Below are 13,218 nucleotides of genomic sequence, written 5' to 3' on the forward strand. Positions count from 1 at the left end.
CAAAATAAGTCTCGGGGCGGGCGGGTATAAAAAGCTTAAATTTCACCATTCTAATGTCTACGACCATATCACGTTGAATATACCGGTTCTCGTCCGATCACCGAAGTCAAGCAGCGTCGAGCCTAGTCAGTACTTGGATGGGTGACCGCCTGGGAATACTAGGTGCCGTAGACTTTTTCATTTTTCCTCACCCACAACTCCGCACCCTTTCTTTCTTTATTTCTTTTTCACTATTCTTTTATCCTGTCATTGTTATGAAAAGTCCCTCCCCCCCCCCCTCACCACCACCGTTGAAGACATTGACTTGCCATATACCACTATTGTTGTGACCTGATCATTGCAATCACAAGTTTTTCTCCAGCCCCCTTTAATTCGAGACAAGTGTATCATTAGGGCTATATCATTCCGCATGCATGCATGCACGCACGCACGAGTGTTCTCCCTCAGGAAAAGTGCCGAAAAGAAACGGGAGAACATCTTTCTTGATATGTTCTCAAACAAAATCTCTCGTTTTTTGTGGCTTGGATGTCGGAGTACACAAAAGGAAGTAAATGTGATGCACAAATTAGGTCGATTGAGGCAATTTTAGACCACTTTAGGCTTCCCATGAGCAGCGTACGAACACTATGTTAAGAGGTTTGTTCACAAGTCGGACGAACGTGGCTAGCTTCAGACTCTCAGTGTGAGTGTGCGTGCGTGCGTCAGTCATTGGGGCAATCATATCCGGGCGTATATGCTACCATATAGCTTCTCAAGTCATATAAAAACATGCACATTATTTAGTTTAATGGGATAAGTAACCATATAGGTGGTCTAGAGTTGAACATCCAACTTTGCAAAATAAGTCTCGGGGCGGGCGGGTATAAAAAGCTTAAATTTCACCATTCTAATGTCTACGACCATATCACGTTGAATATACCGGTTCTCGTCCGATCACCGAAGTCAAGCAGCGTCGAGCCTAGTCAGTACTTGGATGGGTGACCGCCTGGGAATACTAGGTGCCGTAGACTTTTTCATTTTTCCTCACCCACAACTCCGCACCCTTTCTTTCTTTATTTCTTTTTCACTATTCTTTTATCCTGTCATTGTTATGAAAAGTCCCTCCCCCCCCCCCCTCACCACCACCGTTGAAGACATTGACTTGCCATATACCACTATTGTTGTGACCTGATCATTGCAATCACAAGTTTTTCTCCAGCCCCCTTTAATTCGAGACAAGTGTATCATTAGGGCTATATCATTCCGCATGCATGCACGCACGCACGCACGAGTGTTCTCCCTCAGGAAAAGTGCCGAAAAGAAACGGGAGAACATCTTTCTTGATATGTTCTCAAACAAAATCTCTCGTTTTTTGTGGCTTGGATGTCGGAGTACACAAAAGGAAGTAAATGTGATGCACAAATTAGGTCGATTGAGGCAATTTTAGACCACTTTAGGCTTCCCATGAGCAGCGTACGAACACTATGTTAAGAGGTTTGTTCACAAGTCGGACGAACGTGGCTAGCTTCAGACTCTCAGTGTGAGTGTGCGTGCGTGCGTCAGTCATTGGGGCAATCATATCCGGGCGTATATGCTACCATATAGCTTCTCAAGTCATATAAAAACATGCACATTATTTAGTTTAATGGGATAAGTAACCATATAGGTGGTCTAGAGTTGAACATCCAACTTTGCAAAATAAGTCTCGGGGCGGGCGGGTATAAAAAGCTTAAATTTCACCATTCTAATGTCTACGACCATATCACGTTGAATATACCGGTTCTCGTCCGATCACCGAAGTCAAGCAGCGTCGAGCCTAGTCAGTACTTGGATGGGTGACCGCCTGGGAATACTAGGTGCCGTAGACTTTTTCATTTTTCCTCACCCACAACTCCGCACCCTTTCTTTCTTTATTTCTTTTTCACTATTCTTTTATCCTGTCATTGTTATGAAAAGTCCCTCCCCCCCCCCTCACCACCACCGTTGAAGACATTGACTTGCCATATACCACTATTGTTGTGACCTGATCATTGCAATCACAAGTTTTTCTCCAGCCCCCTTTAATTCGAGACAAGTGTATCATTAGGGCTATATCATTCCGCATGCATGCATGCACGCACGCACGAGTGTTCTCCCTCAGGAAAAGTGCCGAAAAGAAACGGGAGAACATCTTTCTTGATATGTTCTCAAACAAAATCTCTCGTTTTTTGTGGCTTGGATGTCGGAGTACACAAAAGGAAGTAAATGTGATGCACAAATTAGGTCGATTGAGGCAATTTTAGACCACTTTAGGCTTCCCATGAGCAGCGTACGAACACTATGTTAAGAGGTTTGTTCACAAGTCGGACGAACGTGGCTAGCTTCAGACTCTCAGTGTGAGTGTGCGTGCGTGCGTCAGTCATTGGGGCAATCATATCTGGGCGTATATGCTACCATATAGCTTCTCAAGTCATATAAAAACATGCACATTATTTAGTTTAATGGGATAAGTAACCATATAGGTGGTCTAGAGTTGAACATCCAACTTTGCAAAATAAGTCTCGGGGCGGGCGGGTATAAAAAGCTTAAATTTCACCATTCTAATGTCTACGACCATATCACGTTGAATATACCGGTTCTCGTCCGATCACCGAAGTCAAGCAGCGTCGAGCCTAGTCAGTACTTGGATGGGTGACCGCCTGGGAATACTAGGTGCCGTAGACTTTTTCATTTTTCCTCACCCACAACTCCGCACCCTTTCTTTCTTTATTTCTTTTTCACTATTCTTTTATCCTGTCATTGTTATGAAAAGTCCCTCCCCCCCCCCCCCCTCACCACCACCGTTGAAGACATTGACTTGCCATATACCACTATTGTTGTGACCTGATCATTGCAATCACAAGTTTTTCTCCAGCCCCCTTTAATTCGAGACAAGTGTATCATTAGGGCTATATCATTCCGCATGCATGCACGCACGCACGCACGAGTGTTCTCCCTCAGGAAAAGTGCCGAAAAGAAACGGGAGAACATCTTTCTTGATATGTTCTCAAACAAAATCTCTCGTTTTTTGTGGCTTGGATGTCGGAGTACACAAAAGGAAGTAAATGTGATGCACAAATTAGGTCGATTGAGGCAATTTTAGACCACTTTAGGCTTCCCATGAGCAGCGTACGAACACTATGTTAAGAGGTTTGTTCACAAGTCGGACGAACGTGGCTAGCTTCAGACTCTCAGTGTGAGTGTGCGTGCGTGCGTCAGTCATTGGGGCAATCATATCCGGGCGTATATGCTACCATATAGCTTCTCAAGTCATATAAAAACATGCACATTATTTAGTTTAATGGGATAAGTAACCATATAGGTGGTCTAGAGTTGAACATCCAACTTTGCAAAATAAGTCTCGGGGCGGGCGGGTATAAAAAGCTTAAATTTCACCATTCTAATGTCTACGACCATATCACGTTGAATATACCGGTTCTCGTCCGATCACCGAAGTCAAGCAGCGTCGAGCCTAGTCAGTACTTGGATGGGTGACCGCCTGGGAATACTAGGTGCCGTAGACTTTTTCATTTTTCCTCACCCACAACTCCGCACCCTTTCTTTCTTTATTTCTTTTTCACTATTCTTTTATCCTGTCATTGTTATGAAAAGTCCCTCCCCCCCCCCCTCACCACCACCGTTGAAGACATTGACTTGCCATATACCACTATTGTTGTGACCTGATCATTGCAATCACAAGTTTTTCTCCAGCCCCCTTTAATTCGAGACAAGTGTATCATTAGGGCTATATCATTCCGCATGCATGCATGCACGCACGCACGAGTGTTCTCCCTCAGGAAAAGTGCCGAAAAGAAACGGGAGAACATCTTTCTTGATATGTTCTCAAACAAAATCTCTCGTTTTTTGTGGCTTGGATGTCGGAGTACACAAAAGGAAGTAAATGTGATGCACAAATTAGGTCGATTGAGGCAATTTTAGACCACTTTAGGCTTCCCATGAGCAGCGTACGAACACTATGTTAAGAGGTTTGTTCACAAGTCGGACGAACGTGGCTAGCTTCAGACTCTCAGTGTGAGTGTGCGTGCGTGCGTCAGTCATTGGGGCAATCATATCTGGGCGTATATGCTACCATATAGCTTCTCAAGTCATATAAAAACATGCACATTATTTAGTTTAATGGGATAAGTAACCATATAGGTGGTCTAGAGTTGAACATCCAACTTTGCAAAATAAGTCTCGGGGCGGGCGGGTATAAAAAGCTTAAATTTCACCATTCTAATGTCTACGACCATATCACGTTGAATATACCGGTTCTCGTCCGATCACCGAAGTCAAGCAGCGTCGAGCCTAGTCAGTACTTGGATGGGTGACCGCCTGGGAATACTAGGTGCCGTAGACTTTTTCATTTTTCCTCACCCACAACTCCGCACCCTTTCTTTCTTTATTTCTTTTTCACTATTCTTTTATCCTGTCATTGTTATGAAAAGTCCCTCCCCCCCCCCTCACCACCACCGTTGAAGACATTGACTTGCCATATACCACTATTGTTGTGACCTGATCATTGCAATCACAAGTTTTTCTCCAGCCCCCTTTAATTCGAGACAAGTGTATCATTAGGGCTATATCATTCCGCATGCATGCACGCACGCACGAGTGTTCTCCCTCAGGAAAAGTGCCGAAAAGAAACGGGAGAACATCTTTCTTGATATGTTCTCAAACAAAATCTCTCGTTTTTTGTGGCTTGGATGTCGGAGTACACAAAAGGAAGTAAATGTGATGCACAAATTAGGTCGATTGAGGCAATTTTAGACCACTTTAGGCTTCCCATGAGCAGCGTACGAACACTATGTTAAGAGGTTTGTTCACAAGTCGGACGAACGTGGCTAGCTTCAGACTCTCAGTGTGAGTGTGCGTGCGTGCGTCAGTCATTGGGGCAATCATATCCGGGCGTATATGCTACCATATAGCTTCTCAAGTCATATAAAAACATGCACATTATTTAGTTTAATGGGATAAGTAACCATATAGGTGGTCTAGAGTTGAACATCCAACTTTGCAAAATAAGTCTCGGGGCGGGCGGGTATAAAAAGCTTAAATTTCACCATTCTAATGTCTACGACCATATCACGTTGAATATACCGGTTCTCGTCCGATCACCGAAGTCAAGCAGCGTCGAGCCTAGTCAGTACTTGGATGGGTGACCGCCTGGGAATACTAGGTGCCGTAGACTTTTTCATTTTTCCTCACCCACAACTCCGCACCCTTTCTTTCTTTATTTCTTTTTCACTATTCTTTTATCCTGTCATTGTTATGAAAAGTCCCTCCCCCCCCCCCCCTCACCACCACCGTTGAAGACATTGACTTGCCATATACCACTATTGTTGTGACCTGATCATTGCAATCACAAGTTTTTCTCCAGCCCCCTTTAATTCGAGACAAGTGTATCATTAGGGCTATATCATTCCGCATGCATGCATGCACGCACGCACGAGTGTTCTCCCTCAGGAAAAGTGCCGAAAAGAAACGGGAGAACATCTTTCTTGATATGTTCTCAAACAAAATCTCTCGTTTTTTGTGGCTTGGATGTCGGAGTACACAAAAGGAAGTAAATGTGATGCACAAATTAGGTCGATTGAGGCAATTTTAGACCACTTTAGGCTTCCCATGAGCAGCGTACGAACACTATGTTAAGAGGTTTGTTCACAAGTCGGACGAACGTGGCTAGCTTCAGACTCTCAGTGTGAGTGTGCGTGCGTGCGTCAGTCATTGGGGCAATCATATCCGGGCGTATATGCTACCATATAGCTTCTCAAGTCATATAAAAACATGCACATTATTTAGTTTAATGGGATAAGTAACCATATAGGTGGTCTAGAGTTGAACATCCAACTTTGCAAAATAAGTCTCGGGGCGGGCGGGTATAAAAAGCTTAAATTTCACCATTCTAATGTCTACGACCATATCACGTTGAATATACCGGTTCTCGTCCGATCACCGAAGTCAAGCAGCGTCGAGCCTAGTCAGTACTTGGATGGGTGACCGCCTGGGAATACTAGGTGCCGTAGACTTTTTCATTTTTCCTCACCCACAACTCCGCACCCTTTCTTTCTTTATTTCTTTTTCACTATTCTTTTATCCTGTCATTGTTATGAAAAGTCCCTCCCCCCCCCCTCACCACCACCGTTGAAGACATTGACTTGCCATATACCACTATTGTTGTGACCTGATCATTGCAATCACAAGTTTTTCTCCAGCCCCCTTTAATTCGAGACAAGTGTATCATTAGGGCTATATCATTCCGCATGCATGCATGCACGCACGCACGAGTGTTCTCCCTCAGGAAAAGTGCCGAAAAGAAACGGGAGAACATCTTTCTTGATATGTTCTCAAACAAAATCTCTCGTTTTTTGTGGCTTGGATGTCGGAGTACACAAAAGGAAGTAAATGTGATGCACAAATTAGGTCGATTGAGGCAATTTTAGACCACTTTAGGCTTCCCATGAGCAGCGTACGAACACTATGTTAAGAGGTTTGTTCACAAGTCGGACGAACGTGGCTAGCTTCAGACTCTCAGTGTGAGTGTGCGTGCGTGCGTCAGTCATTGGGGCAATCATATCCGGGCGTATATGCTACCATATAGCTTCTCAAGTCATATAAAAACATGCACATTATTTAGTTTAATGGGATAAGTAACCATATAGGTGGTCTAGAGTTGAACATCCAACTTTGCAAAATAAGTCTCGGGGCGGGCGGGTATAAAAAGCTTAAATTTCACCATTCTAATGTCTACGACCATATCACGTTGAATATACCGGTTCTCGTCCGATCACCGAAGTCAAGCAGCGTCGAGCCTAGTCAGTACTTGGATGGGTGACCGCCTGGGAATACTAGGTGCCGTAGACTTTTTCATTTTTCCTCACCCACAACTCCGCACCCTTTCTTTCTTTATTTCTTTTTCACTATTCTTTTATCCTGTCATTGTTATGAAAAGTCCCTCCCCCCCCCCTCACCACCACCGTTGAAGACATTGACTTGCCATATACCACTATTGTTGTGACCTGATCATTGCAATCACAAGTTTTTCTCCAGCCCCCTTTAATTCGAGACAAGTGTATCATTAGGGCTATATCATTCCGCATGCATGCATGCACGCACGCACGAGTGTTCTCCCTCAGGAAAAGTGCCGAAAAGAAACGGGAGAACATCTTTCTTGATATGTTCTCAAACAAAATCTCTCGTTTTTTGTGGCTTGGATGTCGGAGTACACAAAAGGAAGTAAATGTGATGCACAAATTAGGTCGATTGAGGCAATTTTAGACCACTTTAGGCTTCCCATGAGCAGCGTACGAACACTATGTTAAGAGGTTTGTTCACAAGTCGGACGAACGTGGCTAGCTTCAGACTCTCAGTGTGAGTGTGCGTGCGTGCGTCAGTCATTGGGGCAATCATATCCGGGCGTATATGCTACCATATAGCTTCTCAAGTCATATAAAAACATGCACATTATTTAGTTTAATGGGATAAGTAACCATATAGGTGGTCTAGAGTTGAACATCCAACTTTGCAAAATAAGTCTCGGGGCGGGCGGGTATAAAAAGCTTAAATTTCACCATTCTAATGTCTACGACCATATCACGTTGAATATACCGGTTCTCGTCCGATCACCGAAGTCAAGCAGCGTCGAGCCTAGTCAGTACTTGGATGGGTGACCGCCTGGGAATACTAGGTGCCGTAGACTTTTTCATTTTTCCTCACCCACAACTCCGCACCCTTTCTTTCTTTATTTCTTTTTCACTATTCTTTTATCCTGTCATTGTTATGAAAAGTCCCTCCCCCCCCCCTCACCACCACCGTTGAAGACATTGACTTGCCATATACCACTATTGTTGTGACCTGATCATTGCAATCACAAGTTTTTCTCCAGCCCCCTTTAATTCGAGACAAGTGTATCATTAGGGCTATATCATTCCGCATGCATGCATGCACGCACGCACGAGTGTTCTCCCTCAGGAAAAGTGCCGAAAAGAAACGGGAGAACATCTTTCTTGATATGTTCTCAAACAAAATCTCTCGTTTTTTGTGGCTTGGATGTCGGAGTACACAAAAGGAAGTAAATGTGATGCACAAATTAGGTCGATTGAGGCAATTTTAGACCACTTTAGGCTTCCCATGAGCAGCGTACGAACACTATGTTAAGAGGTTTGTTCACAAGTCGGACGAACGTGGCTAGCTTCAGACTCTCAGTGTGAGTGTGCGTGCGTGCGTCAGTCATTGGGGCAATCATATCCGGGCGTATATGCTACCATATAGCTTCTCAAGTCATATAAAAACATGCACATTATTTAGTTTAATGGGATAAGTAACCATATAGGTGGTCTAGAGTTGAACATCCAACTTTGCAAAATAAGTCTCGGGGCGGGCGGGTATAAAAAGCTTAAATTTCACCATTCTAATGTCTACGACCATATCACGTTGAATATACCGGTTCTCGTCCGATCACCGAAGTCAAGCAGCGTCGAGCCTAGTCAGTACTTGGATGGGTGACCGCCTGGGAATACTAGGTGCCGTAGACTTTTTCATTTTTCCTCACCCACAACTCCGCACCCTTTCTTTCTTTATTTCTTTTTCACTATTCTTTTATCCTGTCATTGTTATGAAAAGTCCCTCCCCCCCCCCTCACCACCACCGTTGAAGACATTGACTTGCCATATACCACTATTGTTGTGACCTGATCATTGCAATCACAAGTTTTTCTCCAGCCCCCTTTAATTCGAGACAAGTGTATCATTAGGGCTATATCATTCCGCATGCATGCACGCACGCACGCACGAGTGTTCTCCCTCAGGAAAAGTGCCGAAAAGAAACGGGAGAACATCTTTCTTGATATGTTCTCAAACAAAATCTCTCGTTTTTTGTGGCTTGGATGTCGGAGTACACAAAAGGAAGTAAATGTGATGCACAAATTAGGTCGATTGAGGCAATTTTAGACCACTTTAGGCTTCCCATGAGCAGCGTACGAACACTATGTTAAGAGGTTTGTTCACAAGTCGGACGAACGTGGCTAGCTTCAGACTCTCAGTGTGAGTGTGCGTGCGTGCGTCAGTCATTGGGGCAATCATATCCGGGCGTATATGCTACCATATAGCTTCTCAAGTCATATAAAAACATGCACATTATTTAGTTTAATGGGATAAGTAACCATATAGGTGGTCTAGAGTTGAACATCCAACTTTGCAAAATAAGTCTCGGGGCGGGCGGGTATAAAAAGCTTAAATTTCACCATTCTAATGTCTACGACCATATCACGTTGAATATACCGGTTCTCGTCCGATCACCGAAGTCAAGCAGCGTCGAGCCTAGTCAGTACTTGGATGGGTGACCGCCTGGGAATACTAGGTGCCGTAGACTTTTTCATTTTTCCTCACCCACAACTCCGCACCCTTTCTTTCTTTATTTCTTTTTCACTATTCTTTTATCCTGTCATTGTTATGAAAAGTCCCTCCCCCCCCCCTCACCACCACCGTTGAAGACATTGACTTGCCATATACCACTATTGTTGTGACCTGATCATTGCAATCACAAGTTTTTCTCCAGCCCCCTTTAATTCGAGACAAGTGTATCATTAGGGCTATATCATTCCGCATGCATGCATGCACGCACGCACGAGTGTTCTCCCTCAGGAAAAGTGCCGAAAAGAAACGGGAGAACATCTTTCTTGATATGTTCTCAAACAAAATCTCTCGTTTTTTGTGGCTTGGATGTCGGAGTACACAAAAGGAAGTAAATGTGATGCACAAATTAGGTCGATTGAGGCAATTTTAGACCACTTTAGGCTTCCCATGAGCAGCGTACGAACACTATGTTAAGAGGTTTGTTCACAAGTCGGACGAACGTGGCTAGCTTCAGACTCTCAGTGTGAGTGTGCGTGCGTGCGTCAGTCATTGGGGCAATCATATCCGGGCGTATATGCTACCATATAGCTTCTCAAGTCATATAAAAACATGCACATTATTTAGTTTAATGGGATAAGTAACCATATAGGTGGTCTAGAGTTGAACATCCAACTTTGCAAAATAAGTCTCGGGGCGGGCGGGTATAAAAAGCTTAAATTTCACCATTCTAATGTCTACGACCATATCACGTTGAATATACCGGTTCTCGTCCGATCACCGAAGTCAAGCAGCGTCGAGCCTAGTCAGTACTTGGATGGGTGACCGCCTGGGAATACTAGGTGCCGTAGACTTTTTCATTTTTCCTCACCCACAACTCCGCACCCTTTCTTTCTTTATTTCTTTTTCACTATTCTTTTATCCTGTCATTGTTATGAAAAGTCCCTCCCCCCCCCCCCTCACCACCACCGTTGAAGACATTGACTTGCCATATACCACTATTGTTGTGACCTGATCATTGCAATCACAAGTTTTTCTCCAGCCCCCTTTAATTCGAGACAAGTGTATCATTAGGGCTATATCATTCCGCATGCATGCATGCACGCACGCACGAGTGTTCTCCCTCAGGAAAAGTGCCGAAAAGAAACGGGAGAACATCTTTCTTGATATGTTCTCAAACAAAATCTCTCGTTTTTTGTGGCTTGGATGTCGGAGTACACAAAAGGAAGTAAATGTGATGCACAAATTAGGTCGATTGAGGCAATTTTAGACCACTTTAGGCTTCCCATGAGCAGCGTACGAACACTATGTTAAGAGGTTTGTTCACAAGTCGGACGAACGTGGCTAGCTTCAGACTCTCAGTGTGAGTGTGCGTGCGTGCGTCAGTCATTGGGGCAATCATATCCGGGCGTATATGCTACCATATAGCTTCTCAAGTCATATAAAAACATGCACATTATTTAGTTTAATGGGATAAGTAACCATATAGGTGGTCTAGAGTTGAACATCCAACTTTGCAAAATAAGTCTCGGGGCGGGCGGGTATAAAAAGCTTAAATTTCACCATTCTAATGTCTACGACCATATCACGTTGAATATACCGGTTCTCGTCCGATCACCGAAGTCAAGCAGCGTCGAGCCTAGTCAGTACTTGGATGGGTGACCGCCTGGGAATACTAGGTGCCGTAGACTTTTTCATTTTTCCTCACCCACAACTCCGCACCCTTTCTTTCTTTATTTCTTTTTCACTATTCTTTTATCCTGTCATTGTTATGAAAAGTCCCTCCCCCCCCCCTCACCACCACCGTTGAAGACATTGACTTGCCATATACCACTATTGTTGTGACCTGATCATTGCAATCACAAGTTTTTCTCCAGCCCCCTTTAATTCGAGACAAGTGTATCATTAGGGCTATATCATTCCGCATGCATGCATGCACGCACGCACGAGTGTTCTCCCTCAGGAAAAGTGCCGAAAAGAAACGGGAGAACATCTTTCTTGATATGTTCTCAAACAAAATCTCTCGTTTTTTGTGGCTTGGATGTCGGAGTACACAAAAGGAAGTAAATGTGATGCACAAATTAGGTCGATTGAGGCAATTTTAGACCACTTTAGGCTTCCCATGAGCAGCGTACGAACACTATGTTAAGAGGTTTGTTCACAAGTCGGACGAACGTGGCTAGCTTCAGACTCTCAGTGTGAGTGTGCGTGCGTGCGTCAGTCATTGGGGCAATCATATCCGGGCGTATATGCTACCATATAGCTTCTCAAGTCATATAAAAACATGCACATTATTTAGTTTAATGGGATAAGTAACCATATAGGTGGTCTAGAGTTGAACATCCAACTTTGCAAAATAAGTCTCGGGGCGGGCGGGTATAAAAAGCTTAAATTTCACCATTCTAATGTCTACGACCATATCACGTTGAATATACCGGTTCTCGTCCGATCACCGAAGTCAAGCAGCGTCGAGCCTAGTCAGTACTTGGATGGGTGACCGCCTGGGAATACTAGGTGCCGTAGACTTTTTCATTTTTCCTCACCCACAACTCCGCACCCTTTCTTTCTTTATTTCTTTTTCACTATTCTTTTATCCTGTCATTGTTATGAAAAGTCCCTCCCCCCCCCCCCTCACCACCACCGTTGAAGACATTGACTTGCCATATACCACTATTGTTGTGACCTGATCATTGCAATCACAAGTTTTTCTCCAGCCCCCTTTAATTCGAGACAAGTGTATCATTAGGGCTATATCATTCCGCATGCATGCACGCACGCACGAGTGTTCTCCCTCAGGAAAAGTGCCGAAAAGAAACGGGAGAACATCTTTCTTGATATGTTCTCAAACAAAATCTCTCGTTTTTTGTGGCTTGGATGTCGGAGTACACAAAAGGAAGTAAATGTGATGCACAAATTAGGTCGATTGAGGCAATTTTAGACCACTTTAGGCTTCCCATGAGCAGCGTACGAACACTATGTTAAGAGGTTTGTTCACAAGTCGGACGAACGTGGCTAGCTTCAGACTCTCAGTGTGAGTGTGCGTGCGTGCGTCAGTCATTGGGGCAATCATATCCGGGCGTATATGCTACCATATAGCTTCTCAAGTCATATAAAAACATGCACATTATTTAGTTTAATGGGATAAGTAACCATATAGGTGGTCTAGAGTTGAACATCCAACTTTGCAAAATAAGTCTCGGGGCGGGCGGGTATAAAAAGCTTAAATTTCACCATTCTAATGTCTACGACCATATCACGTTGAATATACCGGTTCTCGTCCGATCACCGAAGTCAAGCAGCGTCGAGCCTAGTCAGTACTTGGATGGGTGACCGCCTGGGAATACTAGGTGCCGTAGACTTTTTCATTTTTCCTCACCCACAACTCCGCACCCTTTCTTTCTTTATTTCTTTTTCACTATTCTTTTATCCTGTCATTGTTATGAAAAGTCCCTCCCCCCCCCCCTCACCACCACCGTTGAAGACATTGACTTGCCATATACCACTATTGTTGTGACCTGATCATTGCAATCACAAGTTTTTCTCCAGCCCCCTTTAATTCGAGACAAGTGTATCATTAGGGCTATATCATTCCGCATGCATGCATGCACGCACGCACGAGTGTTCTCCCTCAGGAAAAGTGCCGAAAAGAAACGGGAGAACATCTTTCTTGATATGTTCTCAAACAAAATCTCTCGTTTTTTGTGGCTTGGATGTCGGAGTACACAAAAGGAAGTAAATGTGATGCACAAATTAGGTCGATTGAGGCAATTTTAGACCACTTTAGGCTTCCCATGAGCAGCGTACGAACACTATGTTAAGAGGTTTGTTCACAAGTCGGACGAACGTGGCTAGCTTCAGACTCTCAGTGTGA

The 13,218-nt window shown here is 44.1% G+C and overlaps 16 non-coding genes across 16 annotated transcripts; all 16 read left to right on the top strand.

The window, feature by feature from the left end:
- The first annotated feature begins 55 nt into the window (after window positions 1-55).
- LOC139972567 (5S ribosomal RNA) lies at window positions 56-174 on the top strand. Its single transcript, XR_011794975.1, has one exon. It is a non-coding gene; the product is annotated as a 5S ribosomal RNA (ribosomal RNA).
- A 717-nt stretch (window positions 175-891) lies between these two features.
- Window positions 892-1,010, top strand: LOC139972568 (5S ribosomal RNA). The gene has a single exon (XR_011794976.1). It is a non-coding gene; the product is annotated as a 5S ribosomal RNA (ribosomal RNA).
- A 718-nt stretch (window positions 1,011-1,728) lies between these two features.
- Window positions 1,729-1,847, top strand: LOC139972569 (5S ribosomal RNA). The gene has a single exon (XR_011794977.1). It is a non-coding gene; the product is annotated as a 5S ribosomal RNA (ribosomal RNA).
- Window positions 1,848-2,563: 716 nt separating this feature from the next.
- LOC139972571 (5S ribosomal RNA) lies at window positions 2,564-2,682 on the top strand. The gene has a single exon (XR_011794978.1). It is a non-coding gene; the product is annotated as a 5S ribosomal RNA (ribosomal RNA).
- Window positions 2,683-3,402: 720 nt separating this feature from the next.
- Window positions 3,403-3,521, top strand: LOC139972572 (5S ribosomal RNA). Its single transcript, XR_011794979.1, has one exon. It is a non-coding gene; the product is annotated as a 5S ribosomal RNA (ribosomal RNA).
- A 717-nt stretch (window positions 3,522-4,238) lies between these two features.
- On the top strand, window positions 4,239-4,357 carry LOC139972573 (5S ribosomal RNA). The gene has a single exon (XR_011794980.1). It is a non-coding gene; the product is annotated as a 5S ribosomal RNA (ribosomal RNA).
- A 712-nt stretch (window positions 4,358-5,069) lies between these two features.
- Window positions 5,070-5,188, top strand: LOC139972574 (5S ribosomal RNA). The gene has a single exon (XR_011794981.1). It is a non-coding gene; the product is annotated as a 5S ribosomal RNA (ribosomal RNA).
- Window positions 5,189-5,907: 719 nt separating this feature from the next.
- LOC139972576 (5S ribosomal RNA) lies at window positions 5,908-6,026 on the top strand. Its single transcript, XR_011794983.1, has one exon. It is a non-coding gene; the product is annotated as a 5S ribosomal RNA (ribosomal RNA).
- Window positions 6,027-6,742: 716 nt separating this feature from the next.
- On the top strand, window positions 6,743-6,861 carry LOC139972577 (5S ribosomal RNA). The gene has a single exon (XR_011794984.1). It is a non-coding gene; the product is annotated as a 5S ribosomal RNA (ribosomal RNA).
- A 716-nt stretch (window positions 6,862-7,577) lies between these two features.
- On the top strand, window positions 7,578-7,696 carry LOC139972578 (5S ribosomal RNA). Its single transcript, XR_011794985.1, has one exon. It is a non-coding gene; the product is annotated as a 5S ribosomal RNA (ribosomal RNA).
- A 716-nt stretch (window positions 7,697-8,412) lies between these two features.
- LOC139972579 (5S ribosomal RNA) lies at window positions 8,413-8,531 on the top strand. Its single transcript, XR_011794986.1, has one exon. It is a non-coding gene; the product is annotated as a 5S ribosomal RNA (ribosomal RNA).
- A 716-nt stretch (window positions 8,532-9,247) lies between these two features.
- LOC139972580 (5S ribosomal RNA) lies at window positions 9,248-9,366 on the top strand. The gene has a single exon (XR_011794987.1). It is a non-coding gene; the product is annotated as a 5S ribosomal RNA (ribosomal RNA).
- Window positions 9,367-10,082: 716 nt separating this feature from the next.
- Window positions 10,083-10,201, top strand: LOC139972582 (5S ribosomal RNA). Its single transcript, XR_011794988.1, has one exon. It is a non-coding gene; the product is annotated as a 5S ribosomal RNA (ribosomal RNA).
- Window positions 10,202-10,919: 718 nt separating this feature from the next.
- LOC139972583 (5S ribosomal RNA) lies at window positions 10,920-11,038 on the top strand. The gene has a single exon (XR_011794989.1). It is a non-coding gene; the product is annotated as a 5S ribosomal RNA (ribosomal RNA).
- Window positions 11,039-11,754: 716 nt separating this feature from the next.
- LOC139972584 (5S ribosomal RNA) lies at window positions 11,755-11,873 on the top strand. Its single transcript, XR_011794990.1, has one exon. It is a non-coding gene; the product is annotated as a 5S ribosomal RNA (ribosomal RNA).
- Window positions 11,874-12,587: 714 nt separating this feature from the next.
- LOC139972585 (5S ribosomal RNA) lies at window positions 12,588-12,706 on the top strand. The gene has a single exon (XR_011794991.1). It is a non-coding gene; the product is annotated as a 5S ribosomal RNA (ribosomal RNA).
- The last annotated feature ends 512 nt before the right edge of the window (window positions 12,707-13,218 follow it).

The sequence above is a fragment of the Apostichopus japonicus genome, chromosome 8, assembly GCF_037975245.1.
Source record: "Apostichopus japonicus isolate 1M-3 chromosome 8, ASM3797524v1, whole genome shotgun sequence".
Lineage (NCBI taxonomy): Eukaryota > Metazoa > Echinodermata > Holothuroidea > Aspidochirotida > Stichopodidae > Apostichopus > Apostichopus japonicus.